This window comes from Fukomys damarensis, unplaced genomic scaffold, assembly GCF_012274545.1.
Source record: "Fukomys damarensis isolate Sample0158 unplaced genomic scaffold, DMR_v1.0_HiC HiC_scaffold_33, whole genome shotgun sequence".
Classification (NCBI taxonomy): Eukaryota; Metazoa; Chordata; class Mammalia; order Rodentia; family Bathyergidae; genus Fukomys; species Fukomys damarensis.
In genome coordinates, this window is record NW_022900945.1 from 27472914 (window position 1) to 27487436 (window position 14523).

General features: G+C 41.0%; 1 long non-coding RNA gene across 3 annotated transcripts in view; it reads left to right on the plus strand.

The window, feature by feature from the left end:
• LOC104850918 overlaps positions 1 to 14282 on the plus strand; it is a 62662-nt gene extending 48380 nt beyond the window's left edge. The window contains exons 2-4 of one of the 3 annotated variants that reach the window (XR_777089.3): positions 6458 to 6558; positions 9262 to 10147; positions 14038 to 14282. This is a non-coding gene — a long non-coding RNA (uncharacterized LOC104850918). Of the gene's footprint in view, positions 1 to 6457; positions 6559 to 9261 lie in introns of all 3 variants that reach the window. The other 2 variants (XR_777088.1, XR_777087.1) reach the window with 2 other exon arrangements.
• Positions 14283 to 14523: the final 241 nt, after the last annotated feature.

Genomic DNA, 14523 nt, shown 5'->3' on the forward strand with positions numbered 1-14523 from the left:
CCCCCTTTTTTTTTTTTTTTTTTTTTTTTTTTTTTAACCAAATGCAATCCCCATGTGAGCTCAACCAAATCATTCTTCATGGCTTCTCACTAGCAGCTGAGCCTTGATGAAGTAAAGCACCCCAGTGTTAGGTTGATGCCTCCTGTCTGCAAGATAATCTGATAATCTAGCTCTTCTACACTCCATAGCAATTGTTGCATACCTGTCTCTTGTCTTCTTTACCTTATTCTAAATAAATGACTCTTAATAATACTTCATTCAGAAAACATAAGTAAACCATGACCAAAACTCTACCTGGATTTTTATAATGGAATATAAAGGGATTATAAGCATGAAACAGCAAAGTAAACTTATAAGAATAACCAAGCCAATGATAAAAATAAGAACAGAGGTAATGTCGACCCATCAGTTATCAAGCAAACTATAAAGCTACCATAAATAGTATGGGATTATTGCTGAAATAGACAATACAGTAATGACACGGACCAGAGATCGCATGTTAAAAATAAAATAAGGCCCGGGGATTTAGCTCAGTGGTTCTACTACCTGCTCTGCAAGTGTAAGGTCCTGAGTTCAATCCCCAGTACCAAAAAATAAAAAATAAAATAAAATAAAATAAGATAAAGCTACCATTTCAAAACAGTGGGAAAGAATAACAATATTTAACAAAGGTATTGGAATATTTAGCTATACATTTGAAAAAAAGTTATATTTTCACTCATTATAAACAAAAAATAAATAGATCAAAGGTTGTATATTAAATATAAAACAATTATAAAAGTACTAAATGGAATCGAGGACAGTGGCTTAATTTTCATAATGGGGGAGAACTTCTAAAGCAAGACTTAACCCCCAAAATACACCAAGGCTTTGCTTCTGGGCAGTTCCATCTGGAAAAGTGATGCCTACTCTTCCTTCCTGTAGTACTGGTAGTTGTAAGTAGCAGTCAAGAGCTAACTTACTCCTCCTGTCGTTACTCTTTATGCATCTTTGCCTCTTTAGTAGATTGCAGAAGACCTCGCATAAGTATGTGCTCTAGGTTTATTGATTTACTGTCACAACTCAAATTACTTTGATGATGGGGGAAACCTGGCAGAAGGGAGGGAAAGACAGACTGTAGTAATCAATAGTTAATATACAAATGAGAACAATCCTTTATTTATAAAATATTTTCAATAGGATATTTGATGAGCCTCTTTCCCCCATCTCCAAACACCACCCTCAAACCCAGACAACAACAGAATACAGGCAGGGAGAATAGATGCATTAGCAAGACAGCAAACCGTGGCATTAGCAATTATCTACGTGCCTCACCCCTGCTTCACCAGAGAAATTAAGCAGTTTTCCCTAGGTCTCTTTCAGTTAGGTCATGCTGTCCCTAATTATAATTTGGTACAAAAAGCCAGGTGGAGCATTTGGGGATTACATTCCTTTATTCTACAGAAACACAGTATCTGAAAAAATAGGATTAAAAACTGATGTTTAAATTCTACCCTTGTTTTCCATAATCAGATGGCATTATGAAACACCTGCTATAAATAATCCAAATCATGACATCATTTTTCTTAATGCACATTTTTGTCAGATGGGGTTGTATCTTGTACATCACTTCAGATCCTCCGCTGTCAGCTCGGACCGCAGCCAGTACCACTAGAGCCTATTTTGAGCCTGTTTGAAAGGGATCAGCTGACGTGGTCTTGCCTCTTTACTTGCCTTCTACCTTTCACTCCCTCCCCTGGGGCTTCTGTTTGTCCATTTATTGCTCATGCATGCAACCCTGAAGATGTCATTGCCCACGGGCCACCCCTGATATATGGGGATAGGAGCCTTTGAGTAAGTTTTCCTTCTGGGAGAGCAATTCTAAGACACATTTCACTTAAGTCTTCTCAGGTTCTGTAGGATCAAGTTTCAGCCACCCATAGCCCCAAGCAAATTAGTAGCCAGTTCTTGTACTGGCCTCCCTTCTTCCTTGTTTCTCTTCTATTCCCTCTTCCGGCTCCCTGGGATCACATTCCTAAATGTACAACAGGGTGGGTGTGTGAATGGGAGGAGCCCTCAGGAGGCTGGGGTTAACCACTTTCTTTTATAATTGTATTGTTAACTGTACAATAATACTTTGTAACATTTGTTTCATACTTTCAGGTACTCCTATTTCATCCCCACAACAAACTTAATGAGGGACAGAGATCATAATTTCCATTTGATAGGTGAGGAAACTGAGACTCAAAGAAGTAAGTCAGTTGACCAGGATCACAAAAGCTAGAGAAAGGTCTTCTGAGGGGAGGTTAGGGTTGGTTTTGTTATAACACAGCTGCCTCCTATCAAAATATTTGCAAAGGGCTTTGATCTCAGGGCCTACCACTCTGGAAAGTGCTCTTCCTTATCAGCTCTCTCCACAACACCCACAGCTGTTCCAAACATGTCCACAATTTTTCCGATCTCAGATACACTGCACATAGATAAATTTTGTTGTGAGTAAGTACAAAGGAACACAGAAGTAGGGAGAGAAGTCTAGTAGGGGTTGAAATGACCCTGAATGAATCAATTCTGTAAATCTTGCTATTTATTATGGGTAAATATACACACAAAGTCCAGAATAACAACCATCACACACACACACACACACACACACACACACACACACACACACACACACATACACACATACACACTGTCCAGATAGAGGGTGGTGGAGTTCTCACCAGCAATACTTAAGCAAAAACACAGATGTAGTAGGACAAAGAGCTCAAAGTGAAATAAGAATCAAGGAGAAATGAGAGCAAGTGGGAGAAAATACCAAGGAGAAATGCAATTCTCAGTTTGCACAGTGAGGGAGGGTGTCTCCAGCCAGGGAAGATGGTCATCCTCTGCCTACTCCCACAGGATAAAGTCCTGCAGTGGTCTCCAGGTGCCATCCTTTCAAAGGAGTGGATTAGAGCATGCTCAGTAAGAAGAACCAGGGTATTTACAAATATACTTGAAACATTCTCATGTAAGACCACTGAAAACATTTAACCCTCTTGGGACTAAACATAAAAAAGACTCATGAGGACCATAATAGCAGTTTCCAATATGTGAGACTGTGATCTTTCTAGTGCATTCCTTTCAAAAGTTCAAAGTCAAGTATGCTTATACCTCACTTGGCCTGCCATTCAATTCATCTATGTCCTTTGTGCTGTCTCACTTTCCTTGTTTGCTAGGTCAGATTTGTAGGCCATCAGGGCGATTGATTCCTTGCTCACACTCTCCTATTTCCCCCAGTCTCTCAGCTCAGGACTGAAGGGGACTGGGGGGGGCGGTCACAGGCATAGTTATAGGACAGGGTACCCTCCTAGAAGCCAAGGTCTCACTTTCCTTCATGGCTATTAGGAAGGAACTTTTCCTTCCTCTTCCCGCTGTTTTCGTCCCTGTGGAATGCACGAGTCAGTGTCTCATTCCTGCCTTCTTTCCACTCTTCTACTCAACCCTCCCAGTCCATCCCCACCAGATGGAAATATACCTGCTGGATAACTCTGGAAGAAGAAACTAGTACTGCAGTAGGTGGGAGGTATCTTTCTTGCCTCTCCCCGCTTGGCAGGAGACACTCATTTTCCACCTTTTCTCCTCACGCTGTAAATTTCGGACGAGATCCCGTTGGAGAGGTCTGGGCTGGTCTTTTGGACCATGGGCCTTGGTGGGTAGGCCTGTCCAATTCCAGGGATTCATATGTAGAAGTTCATTGGGCTCTAAAATAGAAATCACATTTTCTAGCTCTTACATCCCCTCCCTCCTACACAGAGCTTGCCGCCCTCAAGAGCTTTGGTTTCCCTGTTTGTGGGGGATGGAGGCAAGGCAAAAAGCCATGGAGGCATCTTTTTTTTTTTTTCTCTTTCTTTCTGTTTTCCTTACCCACCTCCCAGCCTATCCCTGAACAGAGGGTGCCCAGAACTGCCTCTATTCTCCAGGGATTTGACCAAGAGCAACACAACTATTTGTTAGATTGAGTAAACTGATAGAGTATATTATGTTTTAAAAGATACTGCATTTGAGGGGTGGAGGCAGAGTATCCTGGAACTCGATGCCTTAAAGAACCCATAATAGTATCAAATCTGTAATGACCCAAATCCTTTCTGCTGTCTGGCTATCCTAGCAGATTTCCTAAGTCTACTCACTCTCCCATTCTCCTAAAAAGAACATCTCACTGATTATTTTCTGTCCTCCAGCCGCCCTCCCCCCTTCTTCTTCTATTTTTTCTTTTTTTCGTGGTACTATCCTTCAGGCTCATTGCTTTCATCTGCTAGGCTGCTTCCTATTTTACTGAGAAAATGCAAATATAATGAGAATTTCCACATATATATCACTCACTACATCTACCAAATTTCGGCAGCTGTATCCGAATATTCTGCCCTCCCTTCTGTTACAAGGTTGCTTCTCTGAAAGTCCACATTCCTCTCCAAGGTCAACCCTTGCCTATTTCCTGGACCTCCACCCTCATATAAGGACTTTGCTCTTGGAATTGTTACTCCTGCATCATTAATTTTTCCTTCTCTCTGCTGCACCATTTGGATGAACATGCAATCGCTCTGTGATATTGCCCATCCTTAAACAATAAACACCTTCCTCTTATATCTCCTTTCCCACTTATCACTGCACTTCATTGTGACAAAATTCCTAGCCGTCTCTGCCTCCCTTTCCTCTTGAACTTATTCCAGTCAAGCTTTCCTCCCAATCATTCCACTTACCTTTGGTCTATTTTCGAGATAACCAGTGAACTCCATGTTGCAAAATCCAGTGGTCAGTCCTTGGTCCTCATTTCACTAGACTTATTGCCATTATATAAATCAGATTCCCTCCTTCCCCTCTTCTGTAAAGACTTTATCTATTTATTTTAGCAGTTTTAGGTTCACAGAAAAACAGTGGGGAGGAAAACACAGAAATATGCCCCTCCCATCCTTCTGTCCAATGTTTCAAGCTCAGGGGCCACTCCTCAACCTCCTTAGCTGGATTCCTTTTTCATTGGTGGTATTGGAGGAGGCAGGCAGTGAACATGCGGGAGCTCTGTCAAAGTATAGATAAGCATTTGGATTCACTGAACCCAAGCATCCATGGTTCTTGTTGAATTATGTTCCCAGAGGTCATCTGTAGCTCCCTACACACAAAGCCAGGGTTCTTCCTCAAATATTCTTACAGATGAAGTTTCCTCTCTTACCTCCCTTGGTTTAGGAAATAGCATGACTGGGTAGTCTGTCCCAGCCCAAAATATAAGATTCACATCCTTTTGCTGGCTTCTTTTCCTCTTACTGGCTCTTTGAATTACTCTAGGTATTGTTAAACACCATTTTTGACCTGGTCTTTTAAGATATCTTTAGATGATACCCACAATATCAGAAAGATCAGCAAAACAAAACAAAACAAAACAAAGCAAAACAAAAAAAGCTACAAGGAATAATTTTCTTTAAAAAGCTACATATTTACCTTTAAAAAATACTTTTTTTTCAGACAAGCTCTCATTATGTAGTTCAGGCTGGCCTTCATCTCACTGTATAGCCCAGGCTCGTCTCAAACTCACAATGATTCTCCTGCCTCAGTCTCCCTAGTGCTGGGATGATAGCTGTGTGCCACCACACTTGGCTTGCCTGTGCTTTTTGGTGAAAAGTCATAATTTTGACTCAGAAGACCTAGATTTGAGTAGAGCACTGTTCTCTACCATATTTACCTATGTGGACTAGATTTCTAATTTCTCTTGATTTCTGTTCTGTATTTTAAAAACCAGGAAAAAGTGGAACTTTATATACATTAGTTTAACATATGGGTTTAAATGATGTATATGTGGAAACATTTGGTAAATTATCACCTAGTCTACAAAGTGATTCTGTTTTAATAGACAGTAGACAGGATCTCTAAAACGCTGTCTATTGGAAATGATAATTGATGTAGAGGCTTAACTTTTCTTTTTGGTTTCTATATACTTGTGTAGAGAAGACCTCACTTGCCTTTTAGGGCCTATGTCAAGATCCAATCAAATCAGTAATACATTACAGTTATCTGTGGATAACTATATATATATAGTTATATATATAGACCCAAATAATGTAAAAATTTGCAACTGACAGAACTGAATTGAAATGCTTTGTCATGGCTTATTTTGTTTTTTATTTTGGTACCGGATATCGAACTCAGGACCTTGCGCTTGCGAGGTAGGCGCTTTAACCACCGAGCTAAATCCCTGGCCCTTGTTATGGTTTATATGTAGATGTCCCCCCCAAAGCCTGGCGGGCTCACAGGTGGGGCTCTTGGGAGGTGACTGGGTCACGGGGCATGGTATTCACCAGTGGGGGAGTCCACTGATGAGTTGATAGCGACACGAGATTTGGGAGGTGAAGCCTGAAGGGAGGAGGTGGGTCACAGACCTGGCCTGTAAGGGGCTATCTTTTCTCACTCCTCCCCCCCCTCTGCTTCCTGTTGCTGTGCCATGAAGGCGCTTCTCCTCTGCAGTGCCATCCTGCCTTGGAGCCAACGGACTGTGAACTAAAATGTCAATGAACCGTGAACCAAAATAAACCTTTCGTCCTTTAAACGGTGAGTGTTGGTTATTGTGTCTCAGCAATGAGGAAGTAACAAAGACGTGCTTCTTTTGCCTGAATCAACCAGGACCCCATTTCACTCCTAGAAGTTAATAGTTTTCAAATCTTCATTGACTTCATTCAAACCAGCCCTGCCTGTGTGCTGATACCTGGAATTGGGCTGAATCATCCTTCCCAGTGAAGGGGGCTCTTTTGCAGTTTCACACAGGCACACCAGCACATTCCAGTGTAAGAAGGGGAGCATTTCAGCATATTTCAGGCTGAACTTCCTTTTAGCCGTCCACTTTATTTTAATTTTGTTTGTTGTCGCTGTTCTGTTTTGGTGGTCTCCACTCTCCCTTACCTGCAATGACAAAGAAGTATGCACTTTGAGGGAGAAAAATAGCCTACCTATTTTTACAGTTCCAGAAGAAACCAAGCTAGTTATTAAAAGTAGAAAATATTTTAAGTTGCTCAGCTGAGTTTTTAACTGTTCTTGTCTAATCGTTAACATAAAAACCTCCCTAACTAGAACATCTGTGGGGGATGACTTCATAACCGGATCTAAAATCAACCGTTACCCAAAAAGCCTGTTAAAAATTATATACTTGGAATTTTGTCCTGTTCTGACTCAGCTATTGAAGCCCCTTTTGTTATTTCCTGGAGGATGGAGGGAATAAATAACCTTAACTAGTACCTTTTAAAAAACCTGGTATCGGGGCTGGGGATTTAGCTCAGTGGTTCGGTGGCCTCCTTGCAAGCGCAAGGACCCGAGTTCAATCCCTGGTACCAAAAATAAATAAATAAAAACAAAACAAACAAACAAAAAACCTGGTATCAGAGACGGAGATGTAGCTCAGTGGTGCTACATCTGCTTGGCAAGTGAAAGGTCCTGAGTTCAATCCCCAGTACCGCAAAAACAAAACAAAACAAACAAATAAACAAAAAACCAGACCTGGTATCAGATTTGAGTACTTGCTGACAGCAGGGTGACCAACCTAGGATTGAGAGGTTTCCCCAGATATAAGACTTTTTGTGATTTAAAAAACTAGGCTGGATTGGTCAGCCTAGAAAGAGACCCTTTGTCTAAATCACTCATAGGACACGAGGAAACTGAGGCCCAGCAAGATGAAAGAGTTTGCTGCAATATCATAGTTAGCACGGACTACAGTGATGGGACTGACATTCAGGCTCCTATATCTGATTTCAGGGTTTCCCTGACCCATCGTCCTTTTCTACGGCGTTGATACACAGGTTCAGACACAAGAAGGAACTTATATATGATTACTGGCTTCTGTGTGTATTTGACTGCTTTATTTAATTTACATGTAAGCCAAGGAAAGTACTAGTCCAAGTACATTCTAATTAGGAATCATGAAGATGTAAATGTTTTAAACTTTAGAATAAACTTTAATAAGGCCACATAAAACTAATCTTTACTCTATACCCATGTTCATAACAGCATTGTTCACTATAGCTAAAGTGTGGAAGCAACCCTAGTGTTCACTGGTGGGTGGATGGTGGGGTGGGGTATTCAGACAAAGGAATGTTATTTAGCTTTAAAAAGGAAGGAAATTCTGATATTTGCTACTTCATAGATGAACCCTGAGAACATTATTATTCTGTAGGTGTGATGGGCACTTACCTTTGTATCTATCTTACAAATCTAAGATACAGCCAGGAATGGTGGCGCATGCCATACTCCCAGCACTCAGGAAGCTGAGGCAGGAGGATTACCATGAGTTCAAGGACACGTTGGACTACAAAGAGAGTTCAAGGGCAGACTGGGCTACATAGCAAGACCCTGTCTCTCCAAAAAGAAAAAAAAAAATCTAAGAGACAAATACGCAGAGTATTTGACTCTTTTAAATATTCAAAAACAGTGGCATCATGCCTCCCTGGCCCTGGTACCCCCCAAAAAGTCAAAATCATAGAGACAGAAAACAGCAGTTCCCAGGAACAAGAAGGGGTGGAGATGGAAGTTAGTATTTAGTGGATACAGAGTGTAAGTTTCGCAAGATGAAAAGAGTTCTGGAGTTGGGTGTTGCACAGCATTATGAATGTACTCAATACCACTGAACTGCACACTTAAAAACAGTTAATATTGTAAATATTGTTAATATTGTAAATAATGGAAAAATAAAATAATAGCCCCAAATAGCTCATTAGTAACCACAAATAGCTTATCAGTTCCTTTGGTGCAGAGCGTCTGGTAAAGAGGTCTGCAAAGTGCTGTGCCTCCATTTATTAGCTCTGGGATGTTTGGTCGAATCAAACCACATTCTTTAGATAAGGAGTTTAGTTTGCTTTGATATTTAATGACCTTCCCTTTGGCTAGGGCACAGAATTTCCAGATGTGCAGCACACCAAACACCTAGCTGAAAGCTCCCTGCCTGGCACATAGTAAAAGCTCCATGCGCATTTATCAAATAAGTAAACAACAGAAAGGGACAACATCTATGTAGAGATAGGTTTACCTTGAAGCTGATGAAGCTTAGCTTTCACAATTTCTCACTTTAATAAGTTTCCTATTTTTCCTGACAAGGGTCTTAGCAGTTTGTTCATATATTCTAATAAAACTTGCAAAAGTATTCTCTTCTCTTTATCAAAGAAGACCTTAAAAGACATATGATCTTAGGTCTGCCAAAGTCTAGATCTGCTCCTGTGTTCACAGCCTTCTCAACCACTCTGCTAATTTCTTTCCATGGTTGCCTCACAGAACCAAAACCATGACGCTGTGTGTGTGAGCACCACTGCTGTGTTCTCTCCCTCGATGGACACACTGGGTAACTGACCACGGCCACCCCACAAGGAAGTGCTATGCAAGGATTTGCACCTGGGGACTGGAGGCCACCTCTACAGCTGCACTGAACATGAGAGGCAGACAAGTCTTAACTCCAGTGCACATCAAATTAGATGGGTGCTTGGTAAACACTATCATTTCACCTGATGTAACTGTAATAACAACAGTGATGATGGCTGGTCTGTTAAAATAACCTATGATTTTTGGGAAAACATTTATTTTATAAACTTTCCTGTCCCCACCCAACTACAAGTTTTGTTTCATAGAAGGGAGGCAATTTAGAGAGAGGAGGGAATGGGAGAAAGTGAAGCTGAAGTCAGGGAGAGAAAGGAACAGAGATGCCACTCTGTTAAGGAAGATTATTCCCATCCCCTCCCCAGCTTCTTGTTGCTTCTTCATCTTCTTTTTTTTTTCCTGGTATTGGGAATCAAACTTGGGTCCTTGAGCTTGCAAGTCAGGCAGCAGATTGTTGCTTCTTTTTGAAGGATAAGCAAGGGTGCTTTGTCTCTTCAGTTTTATCTTTTCTTTGTATCTGAGATGACCTCCTAAGACTTCTACAATAGGGCCCCTGTTTCTAGCTAAGTGCTTTACAAGTCAGAGCAAAAAGGAATCTTTCCTGTAAACATCCTCTGGGTCACTCCCGGAAAAGGTGAGAAGCAACCACTGCGTCCTGTCTTTATTCTGAGTCCTGGAGCAAATAACACAATTTTCTGTTCCTCTCAGATTTCTTGGGGCCAAAAAGAGCACGGTATTGAAAATGCTGCAGGAAACATCCTCCCATTAAGGTTGTTCTGTCTTCAGGGTAAGAATCTCTGGCTTAGAGAACTCATTCACAACTTGCCTTCCATGGAGATGTTGTGGACGCATGTGCACTTTGCCTGGTGCTTTGGAAGTGCTACTGACTGATTCCCACCTCCTCAGAGGGGTGCTGTCCTTAATCCAAAGGCAACCCTGCCCAGTTTTCTGTCTCCTTGCCCAGTTTCCTATCTTGATTTCCCTATTTCTGACTTCAGTGCAATTATCACCCAGCTGGCCAAACCTCAGGGTCACCTCTGCTGACCTCACTCTCACCTCTAATCCCATCAATCATCAAATACCAAGAGATTTCCTTCCAATCAACGCCCACACTCATTCTGTTTTTCTTTACCGACACTTTGTTCTAGGCCCTTCTCATCTTGGGTCTCTGGCATTACTATTGCTTCCTGGCTGGGTTCCTTGCCTTTAGAATTTTCTCCCTTCTAGATATGGGTTTGTTATTTAGCTATATAAATCATAAACCTTGATTGCATAGACAGATCCCCTTCAACTGCTGATACCTAATTGTGTTGTTGCTACTTTATATTCTCAACCTGATTTACTCCTTGTCCATTTTGCACTCAGGTGCCAGATGAATGTGTTTTTAAAAATAGACTATAGTTTTAGGCAGTTTTAGGATACACAAAACTGAACAGAAAGAACAGTGTTCCTGTGCACGTCTGTCCTCCATGTGCGCAACCTCTCACTATGAACACCAGGAACCCAAGGAGTACATTTGCTATAATTGATAAAGCAGTAGTAAGACATCATTATCATCCAAAGCTCAGAGTTTGCCTTAAGATTTTTTAAAAATACTGCTCCTTCATGGCATGTTTCTGCCTTAAAACTGCCAGTTAAAATCTTGCCTATTAGGCCAGGATTGTAGTCCAGTGACACCTCACCTGTCTCGCAAGCACAAGGTCCTGAGTTCAATCCCCCGTCCCAAAAAAAAAAAAAAAAAAAAAAAAAAAAAGTTGCCAAGCTGACTACTTCTCTACACCCTAATTCTATATTGGATATAAGCCTCTCCGTATCTGCCCCAATTTTCTTTTTCAACCCTTCCAATAATCATTCATCCACACTCCCCGCAGCAGGCGGTCACCACTGTCATATCCATGAGCCTGGCTTTAATCACACTATCTCCACAGAGTGTGATTCAGTTCAAGTTACAATTGCTTTGGAAGGTATTTGGAAGACAGCTATGCTCACCACTATACCACCAAAGCAGACCTCAGGCAGGCATTTGGGGATGATTCCACAGCCTCTTCTTGTTTCTACCACCTGCTTAGCACTAATCACGAGTGCCTTAAGCCACATGTTGCACTGTTGATTCTTCATATAACTTATTGTGCACATATGTTATTTCCTCAAGTAGAAGGCAAGCTTTATAAGGAACTAGTAAGAGGACCACACCTTCTACTCTCCAGCAAGGTCCTACACATAGAAAATGTTCCATAAATATTTGCTGAATGAATGAATTAGCCTGGAGCAGGCTTTCCAAGGCTGCGGTAACCAAGAGATCTCTTCTTAATGGGGTATAACCACCCCATCCTGAGGCAATTTCTTTCAGCAGTTTTCTTTTAAAAGAGTTAACCGGTACAAATTGCTTGGCTTTTGAGTGAAATTTGAAAAAAAAAAATGATATGAAAAGTAAACACTTTCTTCCTCAAGGCAGTAGCAAGCCCAAACAGAGAAACAAGACTCAAACACATCTCTTATAGCTTGTCATTTCATTGAACCTAGCCATGTCAGGCTTTGTTGGTAGTCATGCACACAGTTTGTGCCTCTTGCTTGACTTAGCTTGGTAAGGTGGTTGGCTTTCACCCATGTGCCTAAAGCCTCCACGTTGCTCATGTTTCTTTCCCTCCACCTGGGTGATTCAAAAGGGGAAGGGAAGGGAAGGGAGGGGAGGGGAGGGGAAAGGAAGCAAGGGGAAGAAAGGGGAAGGGAAGGGAAAGAGGGAAAAGAAGAGAAGGGAAGGGAAGAAACTTAACATCTTCCTGGTCAACTTTTGGTTTTAGATTCTGCAGGTGATGTAGACCAATGCAGAAAAGTATATTTGTATTTAAAACATTTTTTCACTCATTTTTAAAACATTTTTTAATCATCTCCCCCAAAATGTAAATAAGCCCATATCCTTGCTTAAAGCATGTATTGAGTGCAATTCCATTGAAAAGGTATTAATTGAAGACTTAGAGAATGCCAGACCTCGTTCTAGATGTTGGCGACATATCAGGAAACAAAGCAGACAAAAATGCTTGCCTTCTTGAAGCTTATGCCCTAGAAAGACAAACATGAAGCATCCTGAATTGCACATTATTGCTATATTAGAAGGCGATAGATGCAGTGGAAACTACTGTAAGCGGAGTGAGGGGTATGCTAGAGTTTAGAGGAGACGGGCAGGGTTCGCCTCACTGAGAAGGTGGCCGGCGCACAGGCCTAGAGGAGGTGGGAAGGGTGACCATGAGACTGTCTGGGAGAAGAGGAAATGCCTTTCTTCAGCATGACCTCACCTGAGTGCCTTGTCACCTCCTTGGTGCACCCTGGCCTTCTTCAGCCACCTGGCCATCACTTTCTCACCTCCGTCTCTGCACACACCAGTTCATCAACTCTGTATTTTCTTTTCCTGTTTCTTGACCAGTTCCTCATTCTTCAGGTTTCAATCTAAACACCACCTTCTCAAGTGGCTTTCTTTGCCCCCTATTATAAGTTAGAGAACCTCCCACAATTTGTCTTATAGGCGTAAATACTGTTCAAATGAAAGATAAAAAATACTGTTCAAATGAAAGAACTCACCAAAAGGGTCCAAAAGAGAAGAGATTTTTGAGGCCAAAGATGTTGACTTGTTCACTTATTGCCAATCACATTGTTGAATTATTTGGTAGACTTCATTTTCACAAATGAGCTTCATAATCAAGGGGGACAGAATGATCAAGTTATGCTTTACTTAAGCTTAAGTTCATATTACCATAAATAAGATGAAAAAAAAAGTATGAAGTGTGAAATTGTGTTATGGGAATTGAATCCTCTCTTGCTTCCCTTTTCCGGCAGTTTCCACTAGGTGAAGAGGACTTGGTTTCAGCCCTCGGCCCAGATGGGCCCTTCTCAGGACTGTGTTTCACTAAGCAAAGGTCAAATGGAATCTTACTAATTTCATATGAACCCTGGTTTTCTAGCAGAAGAGTCCTCTCCAAGACAGTGTGTTTACTTTTGTTCCTTGAGTCAAAGGCCAGTATTTCTTTAATTTCCTCTGTGCCTCTGTCAAATTCACATTAAAAATAACTTTTATTTTGAGGGTTTGTTATCTAAGGAGTCACTGCCTATCAAATTCTCAATTATCTGGATTAATTAAAACATCTTCCAACCCCCAAGATACATGTGGTAATATCTTCTAATGGGAATCAAAATGTGGCACCTTAGCATTTGAGAAAATGGCAGAAACAGAAATGTTACCCTCACCCTTCTCTGAAGCTGGCCATAAAATCCTTCATTCCAGAGGTGCCCATGCTATATCCCCAGAAAAGAAGCACTTACTTCTGAAGACACAAATAATCTGAACAAACAGGTCTTGCTAAGCTCCCCCGAGTTTATTACCATGAGATCATATCCCTTTTTCCAATCATGATTTGATATGACTATCTGTTTTTTTATATCCACTTCTAAATGTTGTTGTCATGCCATGTAAAACTTACATTAAATAAATCGTATGCTTTTCTCCTATTAACCTGTTTTTTTGTTATAGGTGTGTTGCCATGATGGGCGAGAAAAATAGTTTTTTCTTCCCCCAAACAAGAACAGGTTTTCTTACTGTGATTTGCTTAAGAAACGCCATTAGAATGATTTTATTAATGTAAAAATATCTGTTTCAGCCCTGCCTAATTTCAAAATGTTTCTTAGGTGACATATAAATCATGAAATATAACTGAAACAAAAGAAATACAACAGAACAAGCAAGCAAGAGCAAGAAGGTGAAGTGAAGCAAGAAATACAGCCTCTACAAGGAGATTCCAGCCATAAGAATTCAAGCAATTACCAAAGAGAGGCTCAGAGAAACGAAGAATTAGATGAGTTAAAGGACTCACGATGCTTTGTTTTTTTTCTTTTATTGAGTTTATTGGTACATTTCAGGTATACAGTACAGTTACAGTCATTATTGGGATCTGTACCTTTACGTGACAGGTCTTGGTTCTCATTTTTTCCCCTTGTCCCTGCCCTCCCTTCACCCCCTCCTCCCCTCCCCATTTACAAACACTTCATTTCCATTTTTTCATTTTCTCATATTTTTCCCCTTATTACCTTTCCCCTACCCTTCCCACTTTCCCTACACCTTTAGCCCTTTTCTTCCTATTTCACAATGTCAGCTATCTCATTAGGAACTTATGT